Below are 24,703 nucleotides of genomic sequence, written 5' to 3'. Positions count from 1 at the left end.
TCTCTATTTGCCTAGGCTGGTCTTGAATTCTTGATCTCAAACCTGCCTCAGCCTCCTGAATGTTGTGACCACAGGCGTATGTGACTATGCCTGGCTGAAAATGGGCTTATTCCAACAGCAACTCATTAATTAAGTATAAACTCTGAAAGTAATTATTGATTCCCTATGTTCCTCCATTCAAATGGATAACCTAGACTTTACATTCTGCAACAATTATAGGGTTCTACTAGAAAACTCAACAAATTATCAGGGACCACACAGGAAATGCACTCCAGATTGCTTTGTATGCCAATGAACTTCAATGTCCCTATCGCCTTAGGAATGTAGCACATTTCCCATTGTTATAATAGAATACTTGAAGCCAAGTACTTTATAAAGTTAAAAAAAAAAGCATGTTAATCACAGATTTAGAGGCTGAAAATCCAAGCTCAGAGGCAGGTAGCTCAGGTCTGTGATCTCAGTACTTGGGAAGTGGAGGCAAGAGTTCAAAGTCAGCCTCACCTATATAGCAAATTCAAGGCCAGCATGAGCTACAAGAGAACCTGTCTAAAAAATAAAAGGAGTCCAAGGTCAAGTGCCCTTGTCCACTCAGCCTCTGAGAGCCCCTTTACTTGGGTCACAACATGATGGAGAAAAAGGAAACCAGAGAGTCGAGGGCCTACAGCTGAGGTAGCATACATGAGGTGGCCTTATTTCCAGAAGAGCTATGTAAACTCTGAAGACCAACACTAACCTCTTTAGACAATGATGCCCACACCGAGTTAATGACTTCCAGCATTGGTCCCACCTCTTTAAGACCATACTAGGTCAACAATGTCACACTGGGAACCTAGCTTTCAGGATGTGACCCTCCATGGGACACACCCAAACCACATACAAACTATGAAACCAACCCAAACTAGCTTAAGAAAAAGTCACAAGAAACCCGGTGTGGTGGTGCACACCTTTAGTCCCAGTACTTGGGAGTCAGAGGCAGGTGGATATCTGTGAGTTTCAAGTCAAACTTGGTCTACATAGTGAGTTCCAGCCAGGGTTACATAGAGAGACCCTGTCTGAAAAGAAATGAAAAAGAAAAAGTCACAAAATGTGAGAATGGTGAAGTCCTGTAGTCCAGAATCCAAAGGCAGAAATAAATCAGTGCCAGGAAAGGATGGCCGCCCAAGGGATGGACCCTCACTTAGCCTGCTTTGCTCATAGCATGGTCTTGTTAGCCCACTGGGGCTGAGATGATGAGAAAACCATATGCCAGTTTCCACTGAGTTCTAGGTCCAATTTGTATGTTATTAAAGATTTTTTTCCTTGCATTTACGATTCAAGAATAAATTTTGAGGGGCTAGAGAGATGGCTCAGCAGTTAACAGCACTTGCTCTTCTTACAGAGGACTTGAGCTTAGTTCCCAGCAACCACGAGGTGATCGAAAATAGTGGACAAATCATCCGATTTGTGCTTCATGGCTAGAAGGAACTGTTTTTTTCCTTGGTTGGCTTATGTCATGTGGTCACTTTTAATCAAGATGAGAGGGAAGTCACATGGTAAAATCCATCCTTTCCAAGCCTAGCAAAGATGCCTGTCAGCCACATGGCTACCTCCTGATGGGGGTACAGAAGCTAGAATGGTGGCAAGCCTAGTTCCCTTTAAGATTACCTGTGTATACATTTTAAACTATCAGCCCCAGTCTTACAAGTTTTAAGTTACCCCTTTTGTTACAGATTTTACAGGTTTTTAATCATACCCAATATGCTTACTAATCTTGAGGTACAGAAAAGTTATATAATAGTTTTACAAATCTTGATACACACACACACACACACACACACACACACACACACACACACACACACCCTTAACAAAGGCTTTAGAGAGTTTAACCAAAACCCAAAGAGTATGAGATGAGTAGCAACAGTCCCATTGGGAATAGTCTGTCCCTTTATTTTGTTTTACTTTTCTTCCTCTGTCACATGGTCAGGTGGATTGCCTGATATGGGACAGAGAATTTGAAGGAAACCTTTACACAAGCATGCTTAGGTCTAGAGGAGGGCAACCATACCCCAACTCCAGAGCCAGCTTTTAATTTAGGTGGGACAGCATGAAACAACAGTCTAATTCCACTCATATCTAAAGGACACCTGAATTCCTCTAAAACTGAATTTAGTAAAGAACAAAGAAGGCTTAGGGACGGGAAATTTTTGAGCCCTGGCTACAGAGGGTGCTGCAGGAGGGAGCTGAGACATGCACCAGCCAGCAAAGTGTCTGCAGCTGGCCTACCTCTTTGCTTTCTCCTGCTCGGCTATGTCCCACCTCCCACTCCTACATTGCAACAAACTTACAGATTCATGAGCAATAACATAAAAGACCAGACGTTTACACCGTAGGGATTGCAGAATATTTGTTTAACTATGCAAAGATGTGTTGCATTTATTTAACTGTGTAAAGATGTGCTATATTTATGTTGTACAATATTTGTTTACCTATGTAAAGATGTGTTGCATTTGTTTAATTATATGAAGATATGTTACCTGCCTAAGGTACCTGATTGGTCTAATAAAAAGCTGAATGGTCAGTAGCGAGGGAGGAGGTATAGGTGGGACTTCTAGGCAGGAAGAATAAACAGGAGGAGAAGTTTAGGCTCAGGGGATGAAAGAAAAGGAGACACCAGAGAGATGTCATGGACAGACAGACAGACACAGAGGAAGCAGGAAAGTAGGACATACAGAATGAAAGAAAGGTTAAAAGACCCGAGGCAAATATAGATGAATAGAAACAGGTTAAATTAAATTAAAAGAGTCAGTGGGACAAGCCTAAGCTAAGGCCAAGTATTCATAATTAATAATAAGTCTCCATGTCTTTATTTGGGAGCTGGTTGGTGGCTCAAAAAAAATTCCAACTATAGGGAGAAGGGAGTGAACCAGACAAAAACAAACAGGGCTTGGAGCAGAAAAAAGAAATGGGGAATAAAGATCTTTCCATGTCCTCTTTGCTTTCAGTATTTGTAAATATTCTGAATAATATTAAGATCTAGGGTACCATTATGCAGCTCTTTAAATTGATATTCTAGGGGTAATTGAGGTAAAATTCAATTACAAAAGCGAATAAATTTAGGGACCTTCAGGTTAGGTGTCAGGTGGAGAGGCTGGAGGTTTTCTAAGAGGCATCCCAAGGAAGAATGAGAGGGTATGGAAGGCACATTCCTACGGACAAGAGAAGGGTCTAGGAGGAAAAATGTCACTGCAACCTGTAGTCGTGGGCATCCTCAGAACTCAGTTAGTCACTGCACTCAACAGGAGCCAGGGGCTTAGCCTGGCTAATCCAGAAGGGTATTCGGGCTTTCCTGAAGCCAGAAGCCAAGGAGACCTGGGGTGGTTGGAAAGGAAATGGCCCCCAAAAGGAGTGGCACTATTAGGCGGTGTGGTCTTGTTGGAGTAGGTGTGGCCATATTGGAGGAAGTATGTCACTGTGGAGGTGGGTTTTGAGGTCTCATATATGCTCAAGTGTTTCAGTTTAATTCCTGTTGCCTGCAAGAAGTAGAACTCTCAGCTACCTCTCCAGCACCGTGTCTGCCTGCACACTGCCATACCCCAACATGATGATAATGGACTGAACCTTTGAGTTGTAAGTGAGCTACCCAATTAAATGTTTTCCCCTTTAAGAGTTACTATGATCATGTTGTCTCTTCACAGCAATAGAAACCCTGAAACAAGGCCAGAAGGTGAGGACAAAGACTGAGCTCTAGAAGGGTGGTCTTATCCACAGGAAAGAGTTGGGGAATAGTCACAAAAGCCATGAGGGCCTAGGGGAGCTGTGGGATTATAGGTAGCTCTAAAGGGAAGGTGGGCGGAGAGGGCAAGAAGGGATGTAATAGCCCAGTTGGGCCTAAAGGAAACTGCAGGACTGTGGCTCCAAGGGTGGGGCAACAGGGTCAGGTGAAGAAATAGCCTCAAAGATGGTAGCTGAGGATACTTCCACCTCCAAGAGTACCAGAAGGGTGCCAGACTGTTGTAGGATATTTGATTACACTATGTAAAGATGTGTCTCTGTCCTTCCTTGCCTGCCTAAGGTACCTTCTGATTGGTTTAATATAGAGCGGGATGGCCAATAGCTAGGCAGGAGAGGATAGATGGGACTTCTGGGTAGAGATAGGAACTCTGGGAAAGAATCAGAGAGGTAGAGATTTGCCAGTGAGATGTGGAGGAAATTGGATGTACAGTATGGAGGAGAGGTAATGAGCCATATGGCAGAATGTAGATTAATATAAATGGGCTAGTTGGGAACAAGCCTAAGCTTAGGCCAAGCTTTCATAATTAATAAAAAGTCTCTGTGTCATTGTTTGGGAGTTGGCGGTCCAAAAAAAGACCTGTTACATTTGGCATACAACATGGAGGCCCATATATGCAAGCATAGGGCCTGTGGGCAGCTGGTGCACTACTCCACAGGAGACTGAGTAGAAACGCCTGCTGCAGCTCAGCCCAGCATCTTCCCAGAGCTGGAGCAGGTAGATGCAGCTCCTGGCTGGTGCTTGAAGGCATAAAGCTCAGCTTTCATGGAAGGGCAAGCAAAAGCACCCCAAAAACAGTGGGGTAGCTGTTGTGCCCACATCGCAAGACCCCCAAGCAAGACCACCACAGAGCCAATATCCAATGCAAAACACAAAGGGGTTTATTGATAACAAGCAAGCTTGGGCTTGGTCCCACGTCCAACATCTGACATAGCAGATGGAGGAGGACAGCCCTGAGCACTCACTTTAAAGGTTTATATAGGAAAAGTTTACATGCAGTTTGGGATTGGACGAGGGGGCTAGGGGTGAGGTAGTTCTTTGAAGTTACTGGCTGAACTATAAGCATAAGGTTACCGATGGCTAACAGGATTCAGGATCTCTACAGAGACATAAATTTTTACTCCCTATGTCCTGCTTTTGTTGAACCCAGGATATACACATTCAGATTTATTGTTGCAGTCCTACTCTCCCCTGAGTTCAACTTCTGGTCAGTTGAGCCCATTACTCCCCATATCTTGTTTTGCCAAGTCCAGGATACATAAATTTATTGTCCCGGCCTTATAAGTTCAACTTCTGATCACTTCTAAAACTGCTGGTCAGCAAATACCTTTGGAGGAGGGGTAAGGGGGAAGTGCCTCTCAAGATGGCTACTGATTTTTCCCTTTCACTAGCCTGCTGGACAGACCCAAGCTAGGCAGAGCCAGCTGCCAGGACCGTGTGCTAAACAGAGCCACAAAAGGAGCCTCCAGATGCACAGAAGAGCAAAAGGAACATATTCCCAGAGCAAGTCAGGGTACAGCTCTGAGGGAACAATCTTCCCTTAATGGAAGTGAGCTCTGCTAGGGGTGGGGAGGTTTCCCCAGTGGGAGTCTTACAGCTCTGAAGGGAAAAATATTCTTGCATTTGGGAGCCAAGGAATACCACAAAGTCACACCTCACAAAAGACCTCATACAAGATATTTATTGAGAGGGAAAACCCGAGGAGGGTGGCTGCCTCTGCTTCAGTAAGAAGCAGAAGGGAATTGAGCAGAAGATCGGGTTTATATAGGGTTTCTCGGGAGGAGGGGGGAGGGGGGACAAGGGGGCAGTTGGAGCTTTCCAGGGTGGCCTGGGATTGGAGGGTGTATATGGCCTAATTTTGAGGTAAGCTCAGGGATTGGTGGGATTTTGTGGCCTGATCTTGTTTTTCTTTTTTCCTATAGGGCAGGGCCTGGCCACTCTCCTGCCTTGAGGGGCTGGGAAGGGCCATTACAGCAGTTAGGTAAGTCCTAGGGCCCAGGGCCTGGGCTTGGAGCTCCTTAGGGGTAACCCCCTACCCTCACCCACCCCCACCTCCCCATTGGAGCTACTTAGGGGCCAGGGCCTGGCCATTGAAGCTCCTTAGGGTCAAGGCTCGGCCACTAAAGGCAGGGTGGGGCGCATGGGATCCATCACATGCATCCAGGGATCAGGCCTGGCTGCCAGAGTAGTCTAGTGGTGGAGCCTTGTGACCTGAGGTCTCCAGGGGTAGTACTTACAAGAAGTCTGTGGGTGTGGCAGAGAAAGATGTCCTGCCACAGTTTTAGTTTGGATAACTTTAAATAGACCAAGATCTAAACAACAAAAATATAAGAAATAATTGTGAAAAACCCTTTTATTAATATAGGGATGATGTTAGGTGAATGGACTTTATTTTAACTAGTAATGATCCATCAGTGTTGATTTCTTTGTTTGGGGTCTGAATTTGATTATATGGGAGAATATTTTTACCTCCAAGAAACACTAAATCACCTAGGGGCATGGATCATTGCATAAGAAGCTGACTATAATATGATTTAAGTGTGTGTGTGCACACCTGTGTGTGTCTGTGGGTGTGTGGGTACGTGTGTGTGCTGCTGCTTTTCAGCTTTTCTGTAAGTCTGAGGTTGTTCTGAACAAACAAAGGTTTTGGGTTAGTGTTGTTTCTGTTTACAAAAGAAGGTAGAGGTTTCAAGCCCAAGGCCTCATGAATACTAGACAAGTGCTCTGACACTGAGCAATAGCCCCAGACAAACAAAGGAGTGTTTGAAATAGTCTAGACTCTAAGTTCACAGGTAAAATGTGATTGGGCCGGTTGGGGTCCACATTATTCACCATCAGCTGTAGTTAGCAAGACCAGAAGGTGAATCTCCAAATAGTTTCATAAACAGACTAGGTGCTGGAGAGACTCTCTGCGGATAATGGAACTTATCTTGCAGAGGGCTCCATTCAGTTCCCAGCACACACGTGGTGGCTCAACACAAGCTGGATCTTCAGTTTCGTCACCCTCTTCTGCCCTCCTCAGGCACTGCATGCATGTGAGCCATATACATACATGCAGACAGACACTCCTTCATACACACACAATACAAATAAGTAAATCTTCAAACACAGAGAGACCAGAAAAATGCTGCATTTGATAACGTACTGCAAAGACAACACACTCAGTGGGTTGGATTTTTTTTTTAAATTTTTTGTAACTTGTCATTTCCAGCCATTAATCATATTAATTCTCTATCTCTTCTCTTTCTTTGAGATGGGGAGAAGGCCATGGGATTAGAAATATGAAATGCAACAAGAATCCAAGACCAATGTCAGGAAAACACCAGCATGGAACTCCAAGCTCTTGTCACCTTTGTGACCAGCTCTGCTCTACAGAAGAAATCCCAGTTCAGATGCAGATGATGTCTGATCTCAGTCTCTGCCCTAGACAGATGACCCAACAGCTGACCTGTAAGATGAACTGCTAAATGGTCTCATATCTTAGGGTGCACAATATATTGGGGGACACAATATATCACCACACAGACCCTTTCAGCATACTGAGCAGAACAAGCAGGGCATACAAGTTTCATTAACTCCTAGCACTCTTGCATGCATGGACAGTCTTCCTATTACTCCCTCCCCTCTTTGTTTTCTTGAAGACTTTCCTTCCTGTCCTCTGGGAGTCCTGGACACTGCTGGACAGCAAGAGTTTCCCCAAATGGCTTTTCTACAAACTTGTAGTCTTCAGTTGCCATAGTTGATCACCACTAAAGAGTGTGTAAGATTATCTGATATAATTGAGTATAGTCATTAAAAATTACACAAGAATTTTCCTTTTAAAGATGGAAAAACCTAGGAAAAGATGTAGCCTGGTCTGTTCAGTGCTTGCTTAGAAAGCAGAAGGCCCTGGCTCTATTTCAAGAGTCACATAACCCTGAGCAACTTTTGTTGAATGCTCATGATCCCAGCACTCAGGAGGTTGAGGCAGGAGGATCAGAAGTTCAAGGTCATCTTCAGCTAACTATTAAGTTTGAGGGCAGCCTGGGCTACATGAAACCAAGGAAAGGAAAGGAAGGGAAGGGAAGGGAAGGGAAGGGAAGGGAAGAGAAAGGAAGGGAGGAAGGAAAAGAGGGAGGGAAGAAGGAAGGGAGAGAAGGAGAAAAGAAGGAAGGGAGGAATGGAAGAGTAGAAGAAGAGAGGGAAGGAGGGAGAGATGAAGGAGAAGTCCATCTAAATATAGTGTCTTATACCTGCAATCCTAGTGCTTAGTAGCCTGAGACAGGAGGATCACCACATATTTCAGGCCAGCTTGGGCAACCTAGCAAGTTCCTGACCAGCATAGGCTACGGAGTAAGAACCAGTCTCAAACAATGAAAAAGGTGAAAATATTGATTAGACTCATTTAAGAGCCTGATTTAGTAAATGGTGTAGAATAAGAAAAACTTTCTTCATATATTAGAGCTAGGAACTCATGAAAGATACTACATGATGGCCATGCAGACAGAAAGACTTACACTTAGGTCACAAGGACAGATCTCTGGCTCTTGGTGCTGATAATTTAGTTGGTGGGATTTAAAGGCTAGGAAGACAGCTGTTGAAAGACCTTTACATAAACTGGCTGTAGTTGGCAGTTCTGAGATTTTCTGTCTTTGTTCTTTAAAATTCCAAGATTGGGCAGCCCATCTGTTCTCCTTGAAGAAGGCTCGTGACAGGGGGCATTACACTGGTGGAGGTGCCTTTAGGCTTTTGTTTACCCAGTAACAATCCTTCTGTTCATCTGGCCAAAGTCCATCTGTTTAGGACATTGTCATCAGCACCGCTGTTTTGGGTGGAGGCTTTGGACCTAACAAAGAGCACTGGCTGCCTTTCCACAGAACCCAAGTTTGGTTCTCAGCACTCACGTGGTAAATCACAGGCATCTATAACTCCAGTTCTAGGAGATCTTCTTCTGGCCTCTGCAGGACTGAGGCACATGGTACACAGACAGACAGGCAGGCAAAACACCCATACTCATACAATCAAAAACTAAAGGAAGAAAAAACCATGTTTTAAGTATAGCAGCTGGACATGGTGGCCCATATCTATAAGGAGGCAGGTGGATTTCTATGAGTTACAGGCTAAGCTGGTCTACATAGGGAGTTCTAGGTCAACCAGGGCTACATAGTGGGATCCTGTCTTTAAAAAAAAATCAAAATATTCTAAGAACGTATAAGAACTTTACACTTAATTGAGAATTTAATTCCCTATGGTTTTCAGATGTTAAAGTAGAAGTATGTAATGCCGAAGACTTAAATACCTACTTGGTATGTCTATGGTGGATGTAAACAACCCGTTTCTTCTGGGCACGACTTCCCAAGTACTAGAATTATAAGTGTGCATCACCACTACCAAACCTAGCTTTTTGTTTGTCTTTTTATCTATTTGCTGAGACAGGATCACACTATGTAGCCCAGGCTGACTTGAAACTCTCCATGTAGCCATGGTTGGCCTCAAACTTGCAATCCTTCTGCCTCTGTCTCCCACATGCTGGGATTTCAGATGTGCACTACCATCTCCAACTTTGGTTCAACTTTGGTTTTCCTTTTTGAAACGGAGTCTCACTAGTTGGCTCAGGTCGGCGGCGCCAAACTCCCTGAGATCCTGCTTCCATCTCTGGATTTCTGGAATTACAAGCACAAAGCACCATGCCTAGCCCACTGGACTCATAAGAAAAGTATGCAGGACTAAAAATAGGACTTAGGCGGGTGCAGAACAAACACTCCCTTTAATTTTTGAGAAACAGCTTAACCAAAAGACAGGTGGGGGTCCATAAAGCCAGAGCTGAAATCAGAGTGGGAAAACTAACCCTCCCTCTACTTCAGTGTATGTCATAATTCTAATTGTCATTAGCTCATCTCTTTAGAAATACTTTCTCTACTTAGAAAGTTTAGGTCTCCCTGTGGTGGTTTGAAACAAAATGGCCCCCAAAGGGAGTGGCACTATTAGGAGGTGTGGCCTTGTTGAAGGTGGTGTGTCACTGTTGGGGCAGGCTTTGAGGTCTCTTTTGCTCAAGTTTCCCTCAGTGGGACTATCAGTCAACTTCCTGTTGTCTGCAAAATGTAGCGCTCTCAGATCCAGCACCATGTCTGCCTGTACACTGCCATGCTCCCCTTCATGATCATAATGGACTAAACCTCTGGAACTATAAGTAAGCCACCACCTTGACTAAATGTTTTCTTTGTAAGAGTTGTCATGGTCACAGTGTCTCTTCAAAGCAATAAAAACCCTAAGACTCTCCCAATGTCTCATTTATTGTTTGACTTAACATTATGTCTCACTTTAGAAAACAATGCTTATTTTTTGTATTGTGGACTTCTCTTTAGCTTTTGGGTTAAAGATCATAGCTGGGAGCTGGGAGTTATTGACACATAGAATGAGAAGTATTATTATCTCCATTAGTAATGCTTTGGGGTTCTGGAGAATCTATACTTCTTGTTGGGTTGAAATTTTGCACTTGATGTACAAAATGTATACTGTACAAGGGTATATTATGCAGGATAAACTATTCACTAAATTTTTCTGGAGGTGCTGGCATTTTTTTCCATATGAATATTTTTCATTCTGTCTTGAAAAACATCAAGCTACTGCTTAAAAGAACTGAAGCCACATATTTTTAATAACTTTGAAAACTAAGTAGGGTAAGCATTTTTCCTCCTGTTTTACCAGGGTAGAAACCTGATACTCAGAGAAATTATGTAACTTTTCCCAGACTGAACAAATAGTCCATAGATTAAAAGCTATGAGACATTCTGACACGTCTCACTATCCACCAAACCACTGAAATATCCAAACATTCCAGTATACAGGGTTCAGACTATTTCAACCATCGTGGGTACTTTTTCCCAATCAACCATATTCATTTTACAGTATCTGTTATGATTAAGCAATGTATCAAGACCCACATCAAACACTGGTCAGTACAAACATGTCTGACTCATGGTAATAGTGATAATCCACCCATTAGCTTCCTTAGCTTCTCATTAATGATAGTTATCCATCTGATGAATTGTCTTATCGGTCAGCAAAACATCTATCAAATGCCTTTTAGAAAAATATTGCTGAAAAAATTATCTTCAACACCTCCAGAAACCTACATGATTATAGAACAGCTACGTGGTCAGTTCCCTTTCAGCTATTCCTCTTGTTTTTGTTGAGTTATAAAGCAGTGACTGCTGTGGAGCCATCCTTTATGGCATGTATACTAGAATCATATTCTAGTTAGCCAGCTGTTCACACTACCAGAACAAAGACTTGGCTGGGGAAGAGTGGCTACCATCTACTATCTACTATCTCAGATGGAGAGCAGAACGATGCAGACTAGCCCACTACGGGCAGTACCATTCCCTGGACATGTAGTCTTGACCGGCATAAAAAGCATGAGCCTGTGAGTGGGTCAGCAAGCAGCATTCCTCCATGATTTCTGCTTCTAGTTCCTGTTTTTAGCTCCTGCCTGACTCCCCTCAATGATGGACTATAACTTGTAAGCTGGAATAAAACCTCTCCTCCCCTAAATTCCTTTAAAAATTTTCCCTTTATTTTACATGTATTGGTGTTTTGCCTGCATGTGTATCTATGCAACATGTATATGCAGTACCCATGGAAGCCAGAAGAAAGTGTCAGATCCCCTGGAACTGGAGTTATGGGCGGTTATGGGGGCCCTAGCATGTGTGCTAGGAACCAAACTCACATCCTCTGGAAGACTAGCCAGTGCTCTGAACTGCAGAACCATCTCTCTAGCTTCCTCTGTTGTTTTCAGCCAAAGTGTTTTATCAAAGCAGCAGAATGTGGATAAAAATATGGATGAAAGGAGAATTACGAAGGTACAGAGGTGTCCTTTCCCTGGGAGATGAACATGAACATTTATTGGTTCTCTTCCCAGTAATCCTTTCTCTTCTCAAAGCTCAAGGTTTCTTCTTGGGAATCTGGTGGTCCAGCAGGGCTTGGGTAGGGAACTCTGACTCCAGTTCTGGCTCTTGGAATGGAGAGGTAGCCTAACTCCATCCAGCCACCACATCCCTCACCCATGGCTGCATGACTGCTAGATGAGCATGTGACCTATGTCAGATGATTCAAGCACCTTAGTGGAAATTCTGAGCCACTTTCTTTTGTGTGACAGAAAGCCAACACAAAGCTTAGAGGTCTTGTAGCAACCATTATGCTCTTACCAGCATTGAGAGATGGGTAGAGGTCAGGTCCTTGGGGATAACTTCAGTTCACTTACGTAACACCTGAAATGAAAGTCCTGACTTTAAGTGACATAAGCCAAGAAAATCCCCCTCTCCTCACTCCTTCCTCTTCATCCCTCTCTTCCTTGTCTTCTCCAAGCATGATGCTCCAGACAAGATTCTTCCAAATGAATGACAGTTCCTAAATCCACTCCGATGTCAGTGAGGAACCCACACTGAATTAGAATGCCTTGCTCCTGTGTCATCTGTCTGGAGTCAGGGGTTTGGATTCTCAACCCACAGTGGTCCTGAGGGAAGGGTAAAAGATTAAGGAAAACAGAAAAAGCAAACAGCTGCAAATTCCATTGCTGACTTATCACATCAGCTGCTGAGGGCCGGAAGGATCTCGGATCCAGTCTATGTTCGAATTAAACAGGTAAACCAGGACAGGTAAGATCAAAATGAAACAGTGGCTGGAGTTTCAGCAATAATGTTCTCTCACTGTTCAGGTTTTCCTCAGCAGAAATGAGACACGATGTCCTTTTGAAGAAGTGTGAACAGTAGAGGACTGAACCAAGCAAGCCGAAGGCAGTTCCTAGAAGCCGTTTGAAAAGAAAACACTGGCGTTCCTCTGACCACAAGAGATGAAAGATGGATGGCAGGAAGCAAATGGTGAAAGGAGAGAGCGTGAGTGACTGGGGACTTCTGAGCAGATGAGGTGCTAAAAGTGATCACCTGCTGATTTAGTAGAGATCTGCTTTTCAAAGTGCCTCACATCGCTTTTCACTCTGGCTTGCACTAAGGCTTCTGGTTCCGGACTCTGTTATGATTTTCCCGTTGTGGTGGTAAGACACAGCTCAGGAATGTTCTCGGCTTAGCTGAGCTCGTTCCGGTTGTTCAGAATGTTTCAAATTCTTATTCAAGTTTCCTTGAGGACAGGAGAGCCTTAAACTTCAGAGAATTTTACATGGTCTTGTTTCAAAAAGTTTGCTTAACGAGCAGGTTATTTTCTATAGATCTGAAAGACTGCACTATCAAAGATGTTTGAAAGTTTTAGTCAGTGTTCTCTCAAGTTGACCAAAACCCAATCCAAACTAGCTTGAGCATGGAGGAATTTACTTGTGGATCTGAGAACTCTAAGCTTGTGTGTGCTTCAGGTGTGGATTTATTTTAAGCCATCAATGGACACTAAGACTTCAGGAGCTCAGGCTTGCAAAATGGATCAGCAGATAAAAAGGCCTGCCACACAACCTGATGGTCTGAGTTTGATGGTCAGAACCCATGTGAAAAAGCTGGGTAAGGTGGTACCCATCTGTGTTCCCAGCATTCCTAAGGCAAGATGGGAGTGGAAGATGGGGAAGTCACCCCGTAGCCCGAAGTTCAGCTAGGCTGCAGTATGTAGTAATAAATAATAAAAATAAAATAGAACTTCATCCGTGAAGTGGCAAGAATCGACTTCTGGAAAGTTGTCCTCTGACTTCTACACACGCAAACCCACACATAACTCTCACAAAAACAAACAAATAAATACTTCATGAGCTCTGCTGCATGTATATCCACGCCTATTGCAATGATTTTTTTCACAACAGCCAAAAGCTGAAAACAACAGGTACATCAATATATGAATGGCTTCATGTGTTTGCCTGGGAGACAGACGCTATCTCTGTAGGGGTGTTATCTCAGCAGTAGGTCTGAGAAGCTTGTACTGTTTGCCGTTGTGGTCTATTTGTATATGAGCACACAACAAATTCATAGCAGAAGACAACTGATATATTAAAAGCTGAATAACATCAAATATTCCTTGATATTTGACTGCTCCTCTGGAAGGATTCCTTGACCCTTCAAGGTATAGCTTTATCATATATAGCTGATTCTCTATTTCGTATTCTTGCAGCCTGCAGCACTGGCATACAGGTTCAGAGGTTCAGTCTATTATCGCCATGGTGGCATACAAGCAGACATGGTGCTGGAGAAGGAGCTGGGAGTTCTACATTTTGATCCTCAGGCTCCAGGAAGTGAATTGAGACACACTTCCTCCAACAATGCTACACCTACTCCAACAAGGCCACAACTCCTAATGTGCCACTTCCTAAGGGGCCATTTCTATTCAAACCACCAAACCTATAGAACACATTGGAGAGGACACATTCAGCATCATTTTGAAAACAAACATTGTGTATGGAAAAAAAAGAGCTGGACAATATTAAATATAGTCACAAACTTTTCTATCATCATAGTGTTTGTGTGGCAAATGTCCTTGATAACAAGTTCCAAACACTTTAATCAAAACTCATTCACATGCAAATCATAGACAGGCTTGTCTACTAGGCAGTCAAAAGCAGTTTTGTTTTTGTTTTGTTTGTTCACTTCAGTTCACATAGACACAGAGCCAGACACAGGAATCTGAGGGCATGGAATCCGTTCTGGATGAGGTCACAGGGAGCACTGAGAGAAAAGCACATGGGGAAACAGGAAAGGGAAGAGGTCTCAAACATGGATGTGTCTACTGGCAAACGGGTCACTGCTATGGTAGCTGAAGCTTGATCTACTGAGTTACTCTGGGGGACAGCACAGGAAGATCAATGGGAATAGTGTGACAGTTACAATGTGATGGCATTTGTTTTAATTTAATTTTATTTGTTATTGTGTGTATGTGGGTCTTAGGGTTTCTATTGCTGTGAAGAGACACCATGACCATGGCAACTCCTTTAAAGAAAAACATTTAGGGGCTGGAGAGATGGCTCAGCGGTTAGGAGCACTGGCTGCTCTTCCAGAGGTCCTGAGTTCAATTCCCAGCAACCACATGGTGGCTCACAACCATCTGTAATGAGATCTGGTGCCCTCTTCTGGCCTGCAGGCATACATGCAGGCAGAACACTGTATACATAATAAATAAATCAAAAAAAAACTTATAAAAAGAAAAACATTTAATTAATTGAGACTGGCTTACATCATGTGCCCTATAGAATTTTAACAATAAAATACCACATATACAGCAAAGGTCCCATGAGTCATTTATTGGGGAGCGTGTCTTTGAATTAAAGACATGAGGATAGAAAGGGGATGTGGCAAGGACTGGGTAGAGAGCATTGCAATGCAAGGCTCATTACAAATTTGGCCAGTCTGTGGGGAGATAAGAAGCTGGAATGGCCTTTCAGACTTGTCCTGGTTCCTTCCACAGAGATGGACTTTTGTACTCTATCACTGGTTAGTCATGGGCTATGGTATTTCCGCATGATATATTTGTCTATTTTACATTGCTAAAATAAAATATCAAGGCTGGGGACTTTTCAAGGGTATCACCTCCAACCACCCAATACCTGCATCTTAAGGTTTCCACCTCTCCCTGGCATCACTGTACTAGGAACCAGGGTTCTGACACATAAACCTTTTCTGTACAAATCATATTCAAACCACAGCACGGACTGCCCTCACACAAGACAGCGCCCCATAGCAGAGTCAGTCTTTGAAGCACAAATGACTTAATAGTGAAGTTTCAGAGCTTCAGGTCTCCATATAACTGCCACCTTGACATTACTATCATTTCAAAGGCTGTGAAGAGATTGAGAGCCAACAGTGAGAACATAGAGATCAAGATGATGATGGCTACAAGGTCACAGAAGGACAGATTAGAGGTACCAAAGATGGTATCGCCCCCCAATTACACTTTCACAAAGAGCTTGTCTTTTCTGTAAACAGCTCTCTGAAGAGTAGACCCCAGCTCTTCAAACCCTGGGGTCACCTGATGTCTTCTACTCAGTCATCCCCAGCCCCCACTAAAGTGTTCCTCAAGTTTCACACAGTTGAGTGAATGTTTTCTTTTCCTTGTACTTTGAAAGTTGATTTTCCTCCTCTTCTTTTTCTTTTATTGCAGAGTTCAGTGTTTATGAAAAGGCCTTTAGGAATTAATTCAAGACCAATGTAATTTAAAGACCTCAGAGCCAAAAGACTTTAGAAGAAAATGTTTCAGACCTTGGAAGCACAGATGGCAGCCAATGCCTTGAACTCTTGAGGTTTTCTGGGCAGGAAAAGCCTGGAACACTGGAATGAGACTTTCTTCTCTTTCTCCTTTCTTTGTCTTCAGAGTGTTCCATTGGCCAACTATTGAAATGGAGAGAGAATATTTGATCTCCACAACTACAATTTATCTCCAAAAGCTTAGAGAAAGGGAAAACAAAGAGAAAAGCACCAGACAAGAGAAATCGCACATTTGTGTTCTGGAAGGACTGTGAGGTTGGGAGCCAAGAGGCTTGGGTTTCTAGTCCCAACTGTGCGACTCTGAATAAGGAGTTGACATTTTCTTGGCCTCTGCTTTCAAAGGATGAAGTCTGGGCAAGGATCTTTCCCCACTGGCCCTCATTCCACCCTCTTCATGTTTTAAACCTGTGAATTAGTGTTTCCCTTGGTCTGCAGCATCCTGTTATACCTTTACCCCATGAAACTGGGTGTGTCCTGTCCTGGGGGGAAATTCAGGCAGCTAGAATGACTATCCTATGTGTGTTTTAAGACAGCATCTCACATAGCCAAGGCTAACTTTGAACCCCTGATACTAATGCTCTCACTGCCTGAGTGCTGAGATCACTGACTTTCTGACTACTTAAAAGTAATGCAGTTTCTTGGTCTCTTTCTTTTAATGCCAACACTCAATAGTGTTGAAACAATAGTTGAAACACATTGATAGAATTATGTTGAAGGCACAAGTACTTCCACATTGAGTACATTGACATTCCCAAATGTCACAGCCTGTTGAAGTAGGCTGTCAGGTCCTAACAGATTTTACCAAATCCCCCCTGCTTGAGATTTAGCTCCATAACCTATCAGTGTTCTTCCAGTTGCAAATTCTTCCTGTAAATGCAATTCCAAACAGATCCTGTTAAAAACAGGAGCTTTGGGCCGGGCGGTGGTGGCGCACGCCTTTAATCCCAGCACTCGGGAGGCAGAGGCAGGCGGATCTCTGTGAGTTCGAGGCCAGCCTGGGCTACCAAGTGAGTTCCAGGAAAGGCGCAAAGCTACACAGAGAAACCCTGTCTCGAAAAACCAAAAAAAAAAAAAAAAAAAAAAAAAAAAAAAAAAAAAAAAAAAAAAAAAAACAGGAGCTTTGGGCTAAAAATATAGTTCAGTTATTAGTTTTCTTGTTTGGCATATGTGAAGCCTAGGTTTAATCCCTAGCATTATATCAGAGATGGTGTGGGGACAGACATCTGTAATCTAAGCACTAGGGAGGTGGAGGCAGAAGGAGCACCACAAGTCCAAGGCCATCCTTGGCTACAGAGTGAGTTTGGAGCCAGCCTGGATACAGGAGACCAAGCCAAGCCAAACCAAATCCCAAGAGCTTATTGGCTTAGAAAATTACAGTGTTTCAAGGGTACATCTTCAGATTCAGCTTGATCAAAGAACTCAAATCATGAACCTCACACCTTTTCTACATATATATATATATATATTCTGCCACTCTTTTGTCTGTGTGTTTTAGAAAAAAAAATGTTTGTTGAACACCTGCAATGCATTTTAATAAATCATGATAGGTTTTATGATTCTAGATTTGTGCAATACTTAATTTAACAAAATAGTGTCTGCTCCTACCTCCTACGTTATAAGCACACAAAGTACAGTGAACAAGACATCATTCTTAGAAAGTGACTAAACACAGCTGTGCTAAACATCCATGAAGTTCATATTTATCCATTCATACAAATGTTAATGTGGAATATTCCTATACACTGTGTGAATGTATGTTGCTGTGATTAGATTAATAAAGAAGCTGACTGGCCAATAGCTGGACAGAATAAGGTTAGATGGGAGAGCCAAACTGAAAATGCTGGGAAGGAGAAGGGCAGAGTCTGGAATCACAATCAGATGCAGAAAGAAGCAAGATGGGCATGCTGTGCTGAGAGAAGGTACCAAGCCATAGGGCAAAGTATAGATAAGAAATATGGATTAATTTAAACATAAGAGTTAGCTAGTAACAAGCCTCAGCTATTGGCCAAGCATTTGTAATTAATATTAAGTCTCCATGTCGGTTATTTGGGAACTGGTAGGTGGGAAAGATATGTCTGCCTACATTTGCAGAGAGGGCACAAGGTAGCAAATGAATGTTGCATACTATTATAAGAGTCCAAAGAACTGATGATGATGGGTTGAAGCAAGCAGAAGAGCCAGTGAGAAGTGGCAGGATTTGGATATTCTTTGAAAGTAGAGCAGGAAGATGATGACAGAGAGAAGAGGCAAGGATAACTTTATGATTTCTGGTCTAAGAAACTGGGTTAATGGTGGAGCTATATGGGGGACAGGGAAAGAAAAGCACTGATAATGCATGCTGTGGATGTATGGATACCGAGTTGCTTTGGATATGTTAAATCATAACCTCAAATTAACAGTAAATGGAGATGGAAAGCAAGCTGTGGACATGCAAGTCTGCTCTATAAGAGAAAAGTCCAGGAGACTAGAGAGATGGCTCAGTGGTTAAGAACATTGGCTCAGTCTGGTAGTGGTGGTGAACGCCTTTAATCCCAGCACTTGGAAGGCAGAGCCAGGTGGATCTCTATGAGTTTGAGGCCAGCCTGGTCTGCAGAGTTAGTTTTAGGATAGCTAGGGCTACTGCACAGAGAAACCTTGTCTCAAAAAAACAAAACAAAACAAAAAACCAAAAACCAGTCAACTAAAAGTTCCTATTTATAAATGTATAAAATTGTCAATTTTTTTAAATTTTAAAAATAAAGACATTCTAAAAAGTAACTGGCTCCCAATAACCAACCACAGCTGTCAAGGTCATGAAAAACCAAGGATTAAGTCACTGTCCCAAATAAAAACAGACAGAAGAGATATAATAACTTAAAGTAACATGTGGTCCACATAGACAAGACAGACAATTAGTGGATTCATGTAAGGCTGTGGATTAGCTAAGAGAAGTGAATTAATATTAATTTCCTGATTTTGGTCATTGATATGTAGAATACTATCATAGATTTCTTTCTGTTGCTGTAAAAATATCGTGGCTAAAATCAAATTAGGGGAGGGCAGGGTTTGTTTGGCTAATACCAGGTCACAATCAACTATTAAGAGAATAAGACAGGAACTCAAGTAGTAACCATGGAAGAATGTGCTTACTAGCTTGCTCCCTCTGGTTTTTCTAGCTACCTTTCTTTTGTAGTTTAACTTTTTTTTTTTTTTTTTTTTAAAGCCTACAGCACCCGGTATTCCCAGGCGGTCTCCCATCCAAGTACTAACCAGGCCGGACCCTGCTTAGCTTCCGAGATCAGACGAGATCGGGCGCGCTACCTTTCTTTTGTAGCTCAGGCCCACTTGCCTAGGGATGATGCTGCCCACAGTGGACTCAGCCCTCTCATATCAGTCACCAATCAAGATTATCCCTTATAGACATAGCCTCAGGCCAATTTGATCTGAGCAACTTCTCATTAAGGGTCCCTATTCCCAGGTGACCCTGGGTTGTGTCAAGTTGACAACAAAAACCTACCAGCTCAACCATGTAAATTGTTAACTTTTGAGAAGCCAAGTAAAGAATATAAAGGCACAAGAATACTGTTTTTGCAAGTTGGAATTTATTTCAAAATGAAAAATTTTAATCTGTGTGGCGATATATTTGTTATCTAAGAAATAAATCTTGCCTGAGAATCAGAGGACAGAGCTAGGCACAGAGTTAGCCATAAAGGTCAGGCAGTGGTGTCACACACCTTTAATCCTAGCACTCAGGAGGCAGAGGCAGAGATCCATCTGGATCTCTGTGAATTCAAGGCCAACCTTCCTAGTGCTGGGATTAAAGGTGTGTGCCACCACTGCGTAGCTCTGTTGTTCTTGTGTCTAAAAGAGAAATAGAGCTAGGCAGTGGTTGAAACAGAAAGTGATATGGAGCCGGGCGGTGGTGGCACACGCCTTTAATCCCAGCACTCGAGGGGCAGAGGCAAGTGGACCTTTGTGAGTTCGAGGCCAGCCTGGTCTACAGAGTGAGATCCAGGAAAGGCACAAAGCTACACAGAGAAACCCTGTCTCAAAAAAACGAAAAAAAGAAAAAAGAAAAAAGGAAGAAAGTGATATGGCTGGGTAAAGAAAGAAATATAAGGCAGGAGGAGACATGAACTCTGGCTTTCAGGTTCTCTCAGGCTGAGGAGTTGGTAAGGTAAGAGGTGGTGGCCATGGCTTGCTCTGCTTCTCTGATCTTTCGGCTTTTACCCTGATATCTGGTTCTGGGTTTTTATTATAAGACCGTTTAGGAGTTGTGCAACAAGTCTGCACATTTTAACATTTATTTTTAATGATGCCCATAGGGGAGAGGTGCACACATGTGAGCGTGGGAGCTCATGAAGTCTAGAAGACAGTGTTAGATCTCCTGGAAGTGGAGTTACAGGCAGTAGGGTGCTGCCAGAAATGGATGCTGGGAAATGGAATCAGGTCCTCTGGAAGAGCAGCAAGTGCTCTTAGCTAGGCGCCAAAATAAAAGGCTTTTAATTTAAAAAATCAAATACATATTTGAAGTGGCTCTTTGCTAGTATACTGATTAGAATTTCCCTTGCCATCTTATTTTATGAGTACGTGGAGGGTATGGGTCTCCAAAACTTTCCTGGACATCCATTCATTTGCAAGATTCAGAGTTCATAGGTCTGTCCTGGAAGACACCAGGCTAAAGCCAAGCCTGTTCCTTCCATGATGTCTTATTAAGTATATCTGACCTAGTCTCGGAAGAATGAAAAACATGTTCTGGTTTGAGAGTAAGACAAATGTCAATCCAGCAAAATGTAAAAGCAGGCAGTTGTTCAAAGAAGACTGTCGGTCTCAGATTGGATAGCAAAAAGATTTGACAGGGAAATGCAGAGAAGACTCATCCAAAAGGCTTGTCTTGGCGCCCATGAGCGAACTGTGAGCCAGCGTTCAGGCGGGTGAGCCTGGAAAATAGATTTTGTGGAAAAGGATGATTCACCCACCAATAATAATAATAATGATAAATACTGCTGACAAGGAACTGGTAATTGGCAAATGAAAATAAATCCAAGCCACATATGCTAGATACTTTAGAAGTAAGGTCAGAACATAGTCTCTTTAAAAACAAGAACATTTGTAGTGTGGCTCCTGTCCCTAGAGTCCACGGTGTGTGTGTGTGTGTGTGTGTGAGAGAGAGAGAGAGAGAGAGAGAGAGAGAGAGAGAGAGAGAGAGAGAGAGAGAGATAGAAAGAGAGAGAGAGAGAGAGAGAGAGAGAGAGAGAGAAATCTAATTACTTCCTGCTGAACTAACATGGTGATTACTCTGAAATGCATCAAAAGAGCATTTCACAGAATATTCTTGCATTCTTCAAGTACAAAGAATCATATTAAGTTTTACTTTTCACGATCACCAACTATGACTCTGATTCATATTCTGTAATTGGAAAAGGCCAGTACCAAATTCTGGGAAGTGAGCTCAATCAAAAGCAATTATTTGGAAACTTGTTTGGAGGATTTCAAATCCCAGAATGAAATACAGATCAGGCTTTGAGATTAGCGCTCTCAGGACATTCAGAAAAGAAGGGTTAAAATTCTGTGTACAATGTGCTCACATCTATATGTTCTTTTAATTTTAATTTTTGTTTGTTTACTTTTTAGTCATTTTTTTCATACAATATATTTTGATTACTTTGTCCCCTTCCCCAGCTCCTCCCAGATCTTCCACACTTTTTCTCTCCCTCTCTCTTTCAATAAAATAAAAAAAATCCAAAAAAACAAAAAAGACAAACAAGACAAAAAATAAAAATCAAAAACAGAAATAAGAAAATCCCCACAAAAATACAAAACAAAAATCAAAACTAATAGACAAAAGACAGGTAAGAAAAAAAATACCCAAATGCTGTGGGATGTTCTGTATGGCAAATGTGTTGCTGATTTGTCAATAAATAAAACACTGATTGGCTATTGGCTAGACAGGAAGTATAGGTGGGACAAGGAGGAGAATAAAGCTGGGAAGTGGAAGGCTGAGTCAGAGAGACAATGCCAGCCGCCAAGATGACAAACAGCATGTGAAGATGCTGGTAAGCCACGACCCATGTGGCAAGGTATAGATTAATGGAAATGGATTAATTTAAGCTGTAAAAACAGTTAGCAAGAAGCCTGCCACGGCCATACAGTTTGTAACCAATATAAGTCTCTGTGTTTACTTGGTCGGGTCTGAGTGGCTGTGGGACTGGCAGGTGAGAGAGATTTGTCCTGACTGTGGGCCAGGCAGGAAAACTCTAGCTACACCCAAACAAAGCAAAATGAAACAAAAAGTTCACAAAAATACTACTGAGTTTATTTTTTGTTGGCCAACTAATCCTGTTCTGGACTGTAATTGATATACCTAGTGATACTCTGTTGGAGAAAACTGATTTTCCATTTGCTGATGGGTGTAGGTGGAGTTTCTCTGTGTCCCCAGCAGCCACTCCCAAAATAACCACTCAGAGGCTTGATATTAATTATAAATGCTCCAAAGATAGCTCAGTCTTGTTACTAACAATTACATTTTAAGTTGACCCATATTTTTTATCTACCCTCCACCACATGGCAGTACCTTCTTTCAACATGGCATGTTCATCTTCCTTCAGTCTCTGTGTCTGCTTATGACTCCTAAGACTCTGCCCTTCTTCCTCCCAGTGTCCTCTGTGTCTTGCTGTCCTGCCTACGCCTCCTGCCCAGCTACCAGCCAGTCAACTCTTTTGTTAAACCAATCAGAAGGCGCCTTGGCAAAGACACCACAGTGCACAGAAAGATTATTCCATAACAAGTGGATATCAGTTGCAAATAGCTTCTGAGTTAGTTCCCATCTACTGCAAGAAGCAGCTTATCTAAAGAGGGCTGAGCAAGTCACTTACTTATCTATGGCTACAATAGTATGTCTTTAGGAGTCATTTTATTGCTGTGTTTCTTTAGCAGTTTTTGGGTTTCCATGACATATCTAGTCTCAGGTTCTTGGCCATTTTATCGGTGTCAAGTTTGAGTGCTTTCTCATGGAGTGGACCTTAAATCCAAAAAGGGAGGTGGGGAAGTTGAGTGCTCCTATAACATTTGTTCTACTACTGGTTGCTGTTGTAGGTCACCAGGAGGGTTTATAGCTGGGTAACATTAAATGATTACCTTTCTCCTCTGGTAACATGCAGAGTACTTTCCAGTGCCATGAACACTAGTCAATAGACTTCTCCATGTTTAATGCCATATTTTAAGTGATGTCTTCAGCAATAGGGCCTTACCAATAGGTTGTAGAGAACAACCAATGGCATTGGCGATAACCTGTGGTGTTTGAAGAGCTCCCAGGGGACCCTTTCAGTTAATGACGCAACAAGATATAACCCATTCCTGGCACTGGAAGTTTTCCTTGGTGGCATAGGATGTCTACCTGGGGTATTGTCCCCCCTATTGTTTGTTTGTTTGTATCATGGTCTTTTGTAAGAGACTGGCCTTAAACTCCAAATTCTCCCAAATGCTAAGTTACAGGCATGAATGAGCATACCTGTTACATCCTGGATTTCTACATCAGCAGCAAGCCATCTGTCAAAAACAGGGTCACCTTTGGTTATCTCTTTCTACTGGGAGACAGTCAATTCCCTGCAGTTTCTTCTCTTCTCTTTGGTCCCCCCTTTCTTCTTTCTTCTTTTCTCGTCCCTTTACTTCTTAGGTCCATACACACAGCCTCCTTTGTCCCCACTCTTTGCAAAATTAACTATAGAGTTTCATTTTGCCTGCTTCTGGGGAGTACGGTTTTGGAAACAGAAAACAACAGCAAGAAGTAAGGGTTAAAATCTTCCTGGGCTGGTGAGAGGACTCACCAGATCAAAGCATTTGCTGGGTAAGCCTGGCCACCTGAATTTGACCTCTGGAACCCAAGAGCTGTCCTTTGACCTCTGTAGGTGTGTCATGGGGTGCAAATACATGAGCATACACATACACACACAACTAAATGACATTTAAAAATTAAGTTTTATAAAAGTCGTTGGGCAGTGAGAGAGCTCAGCAGGTTGAAGTACTTCCTGTGCAGGCCTGATGATCTGAACTGCATCCCAGGTGGAAGGAGAGAACTGACTTGGGGGGGGTGCTCTGACACCCCCCCCACCATATGCTTCATGGCACATGTATCTACCCTCACATATATACCATACATACACTTAAAAAAAAAAAACTTTAGAAAAAGTAGTCCTCCTCATTTGAGTTCTTCTGGACTTTCCAACCCCAACTTCAGCTCCTGTTCAAGGGTTGGTGGAACCAAAATCCTCATCTTTTGATCATTCTCTTCTAGGCCAATGTAGATTTCCATCATGATTTCTCCCTTGCTTAAGTACAAGCTCCACCTGGCTACCTTGATCCTTTTTTCACACCCCACAAGATTTGAGGATAACTGGACTATTGTTCCCAATTTTAGCTGCTTATAGTAGTTATTTATATGTTAAAGCTTTTCCAGTGTCTACAAGTAAAATAAGGAGGGACCTCGGGTCTCTAATTTGGGATGGAAGGGACACACCACACCATCCTTGCAGCAATTAAAACCAGAATGTAGCTGGAGGTGCTCAGGTTCTATCCTTAAAGGGCAAAGAACAAACATGAACAAGTTAAAAGTTTGACCAATCTTCTTAGGTCTGGCCAGGTTTGTGGGTGTAGCTCAGTGTGAGTCACATAGGCATAAACTCACTACAGGATGAGTCCTAATCATGGGACTCTAGAAAGCTTCCTGTGCTGGGCTAATTTTATGTCAACTTGACACAGGCTAGAGTCATCTGAGAGAGGAGGAGACCCC

At 42.6% G+C, this 24,703-nt stretch overlaps 1 long non-coding RNA gene across 3 annotated transcripts in view; it reads right to left on the bottom strand.

The window, feature by feature from the left end:
• LOC131909719 (uncharacterized) overlaps positions 1–24,703 on the bottom strand; it is a 42,081-nt gene that overhangs the window by 9,064 nt on the left and 8,314 nt on the right. The window lies entirely within an intron of this gene.

This window comes from Peromyscus eremicus, chromosome 4 (genome assembly GCF_949786415.1).
Source record: "Peromyscus eremicus chromosome 4, PerEre_H2_v1, whole genome shotgun sequence".
Classification (NCBI taxonomy): Eukaryota; Metazoa; Chordata; class Mammalia; order Rodentia; family Cricetidae; genus Peromyscus; species Peromyscus eremicus.
This window is presented reverse-complemented; position numbering and strand designations above follow the sequence as displayed.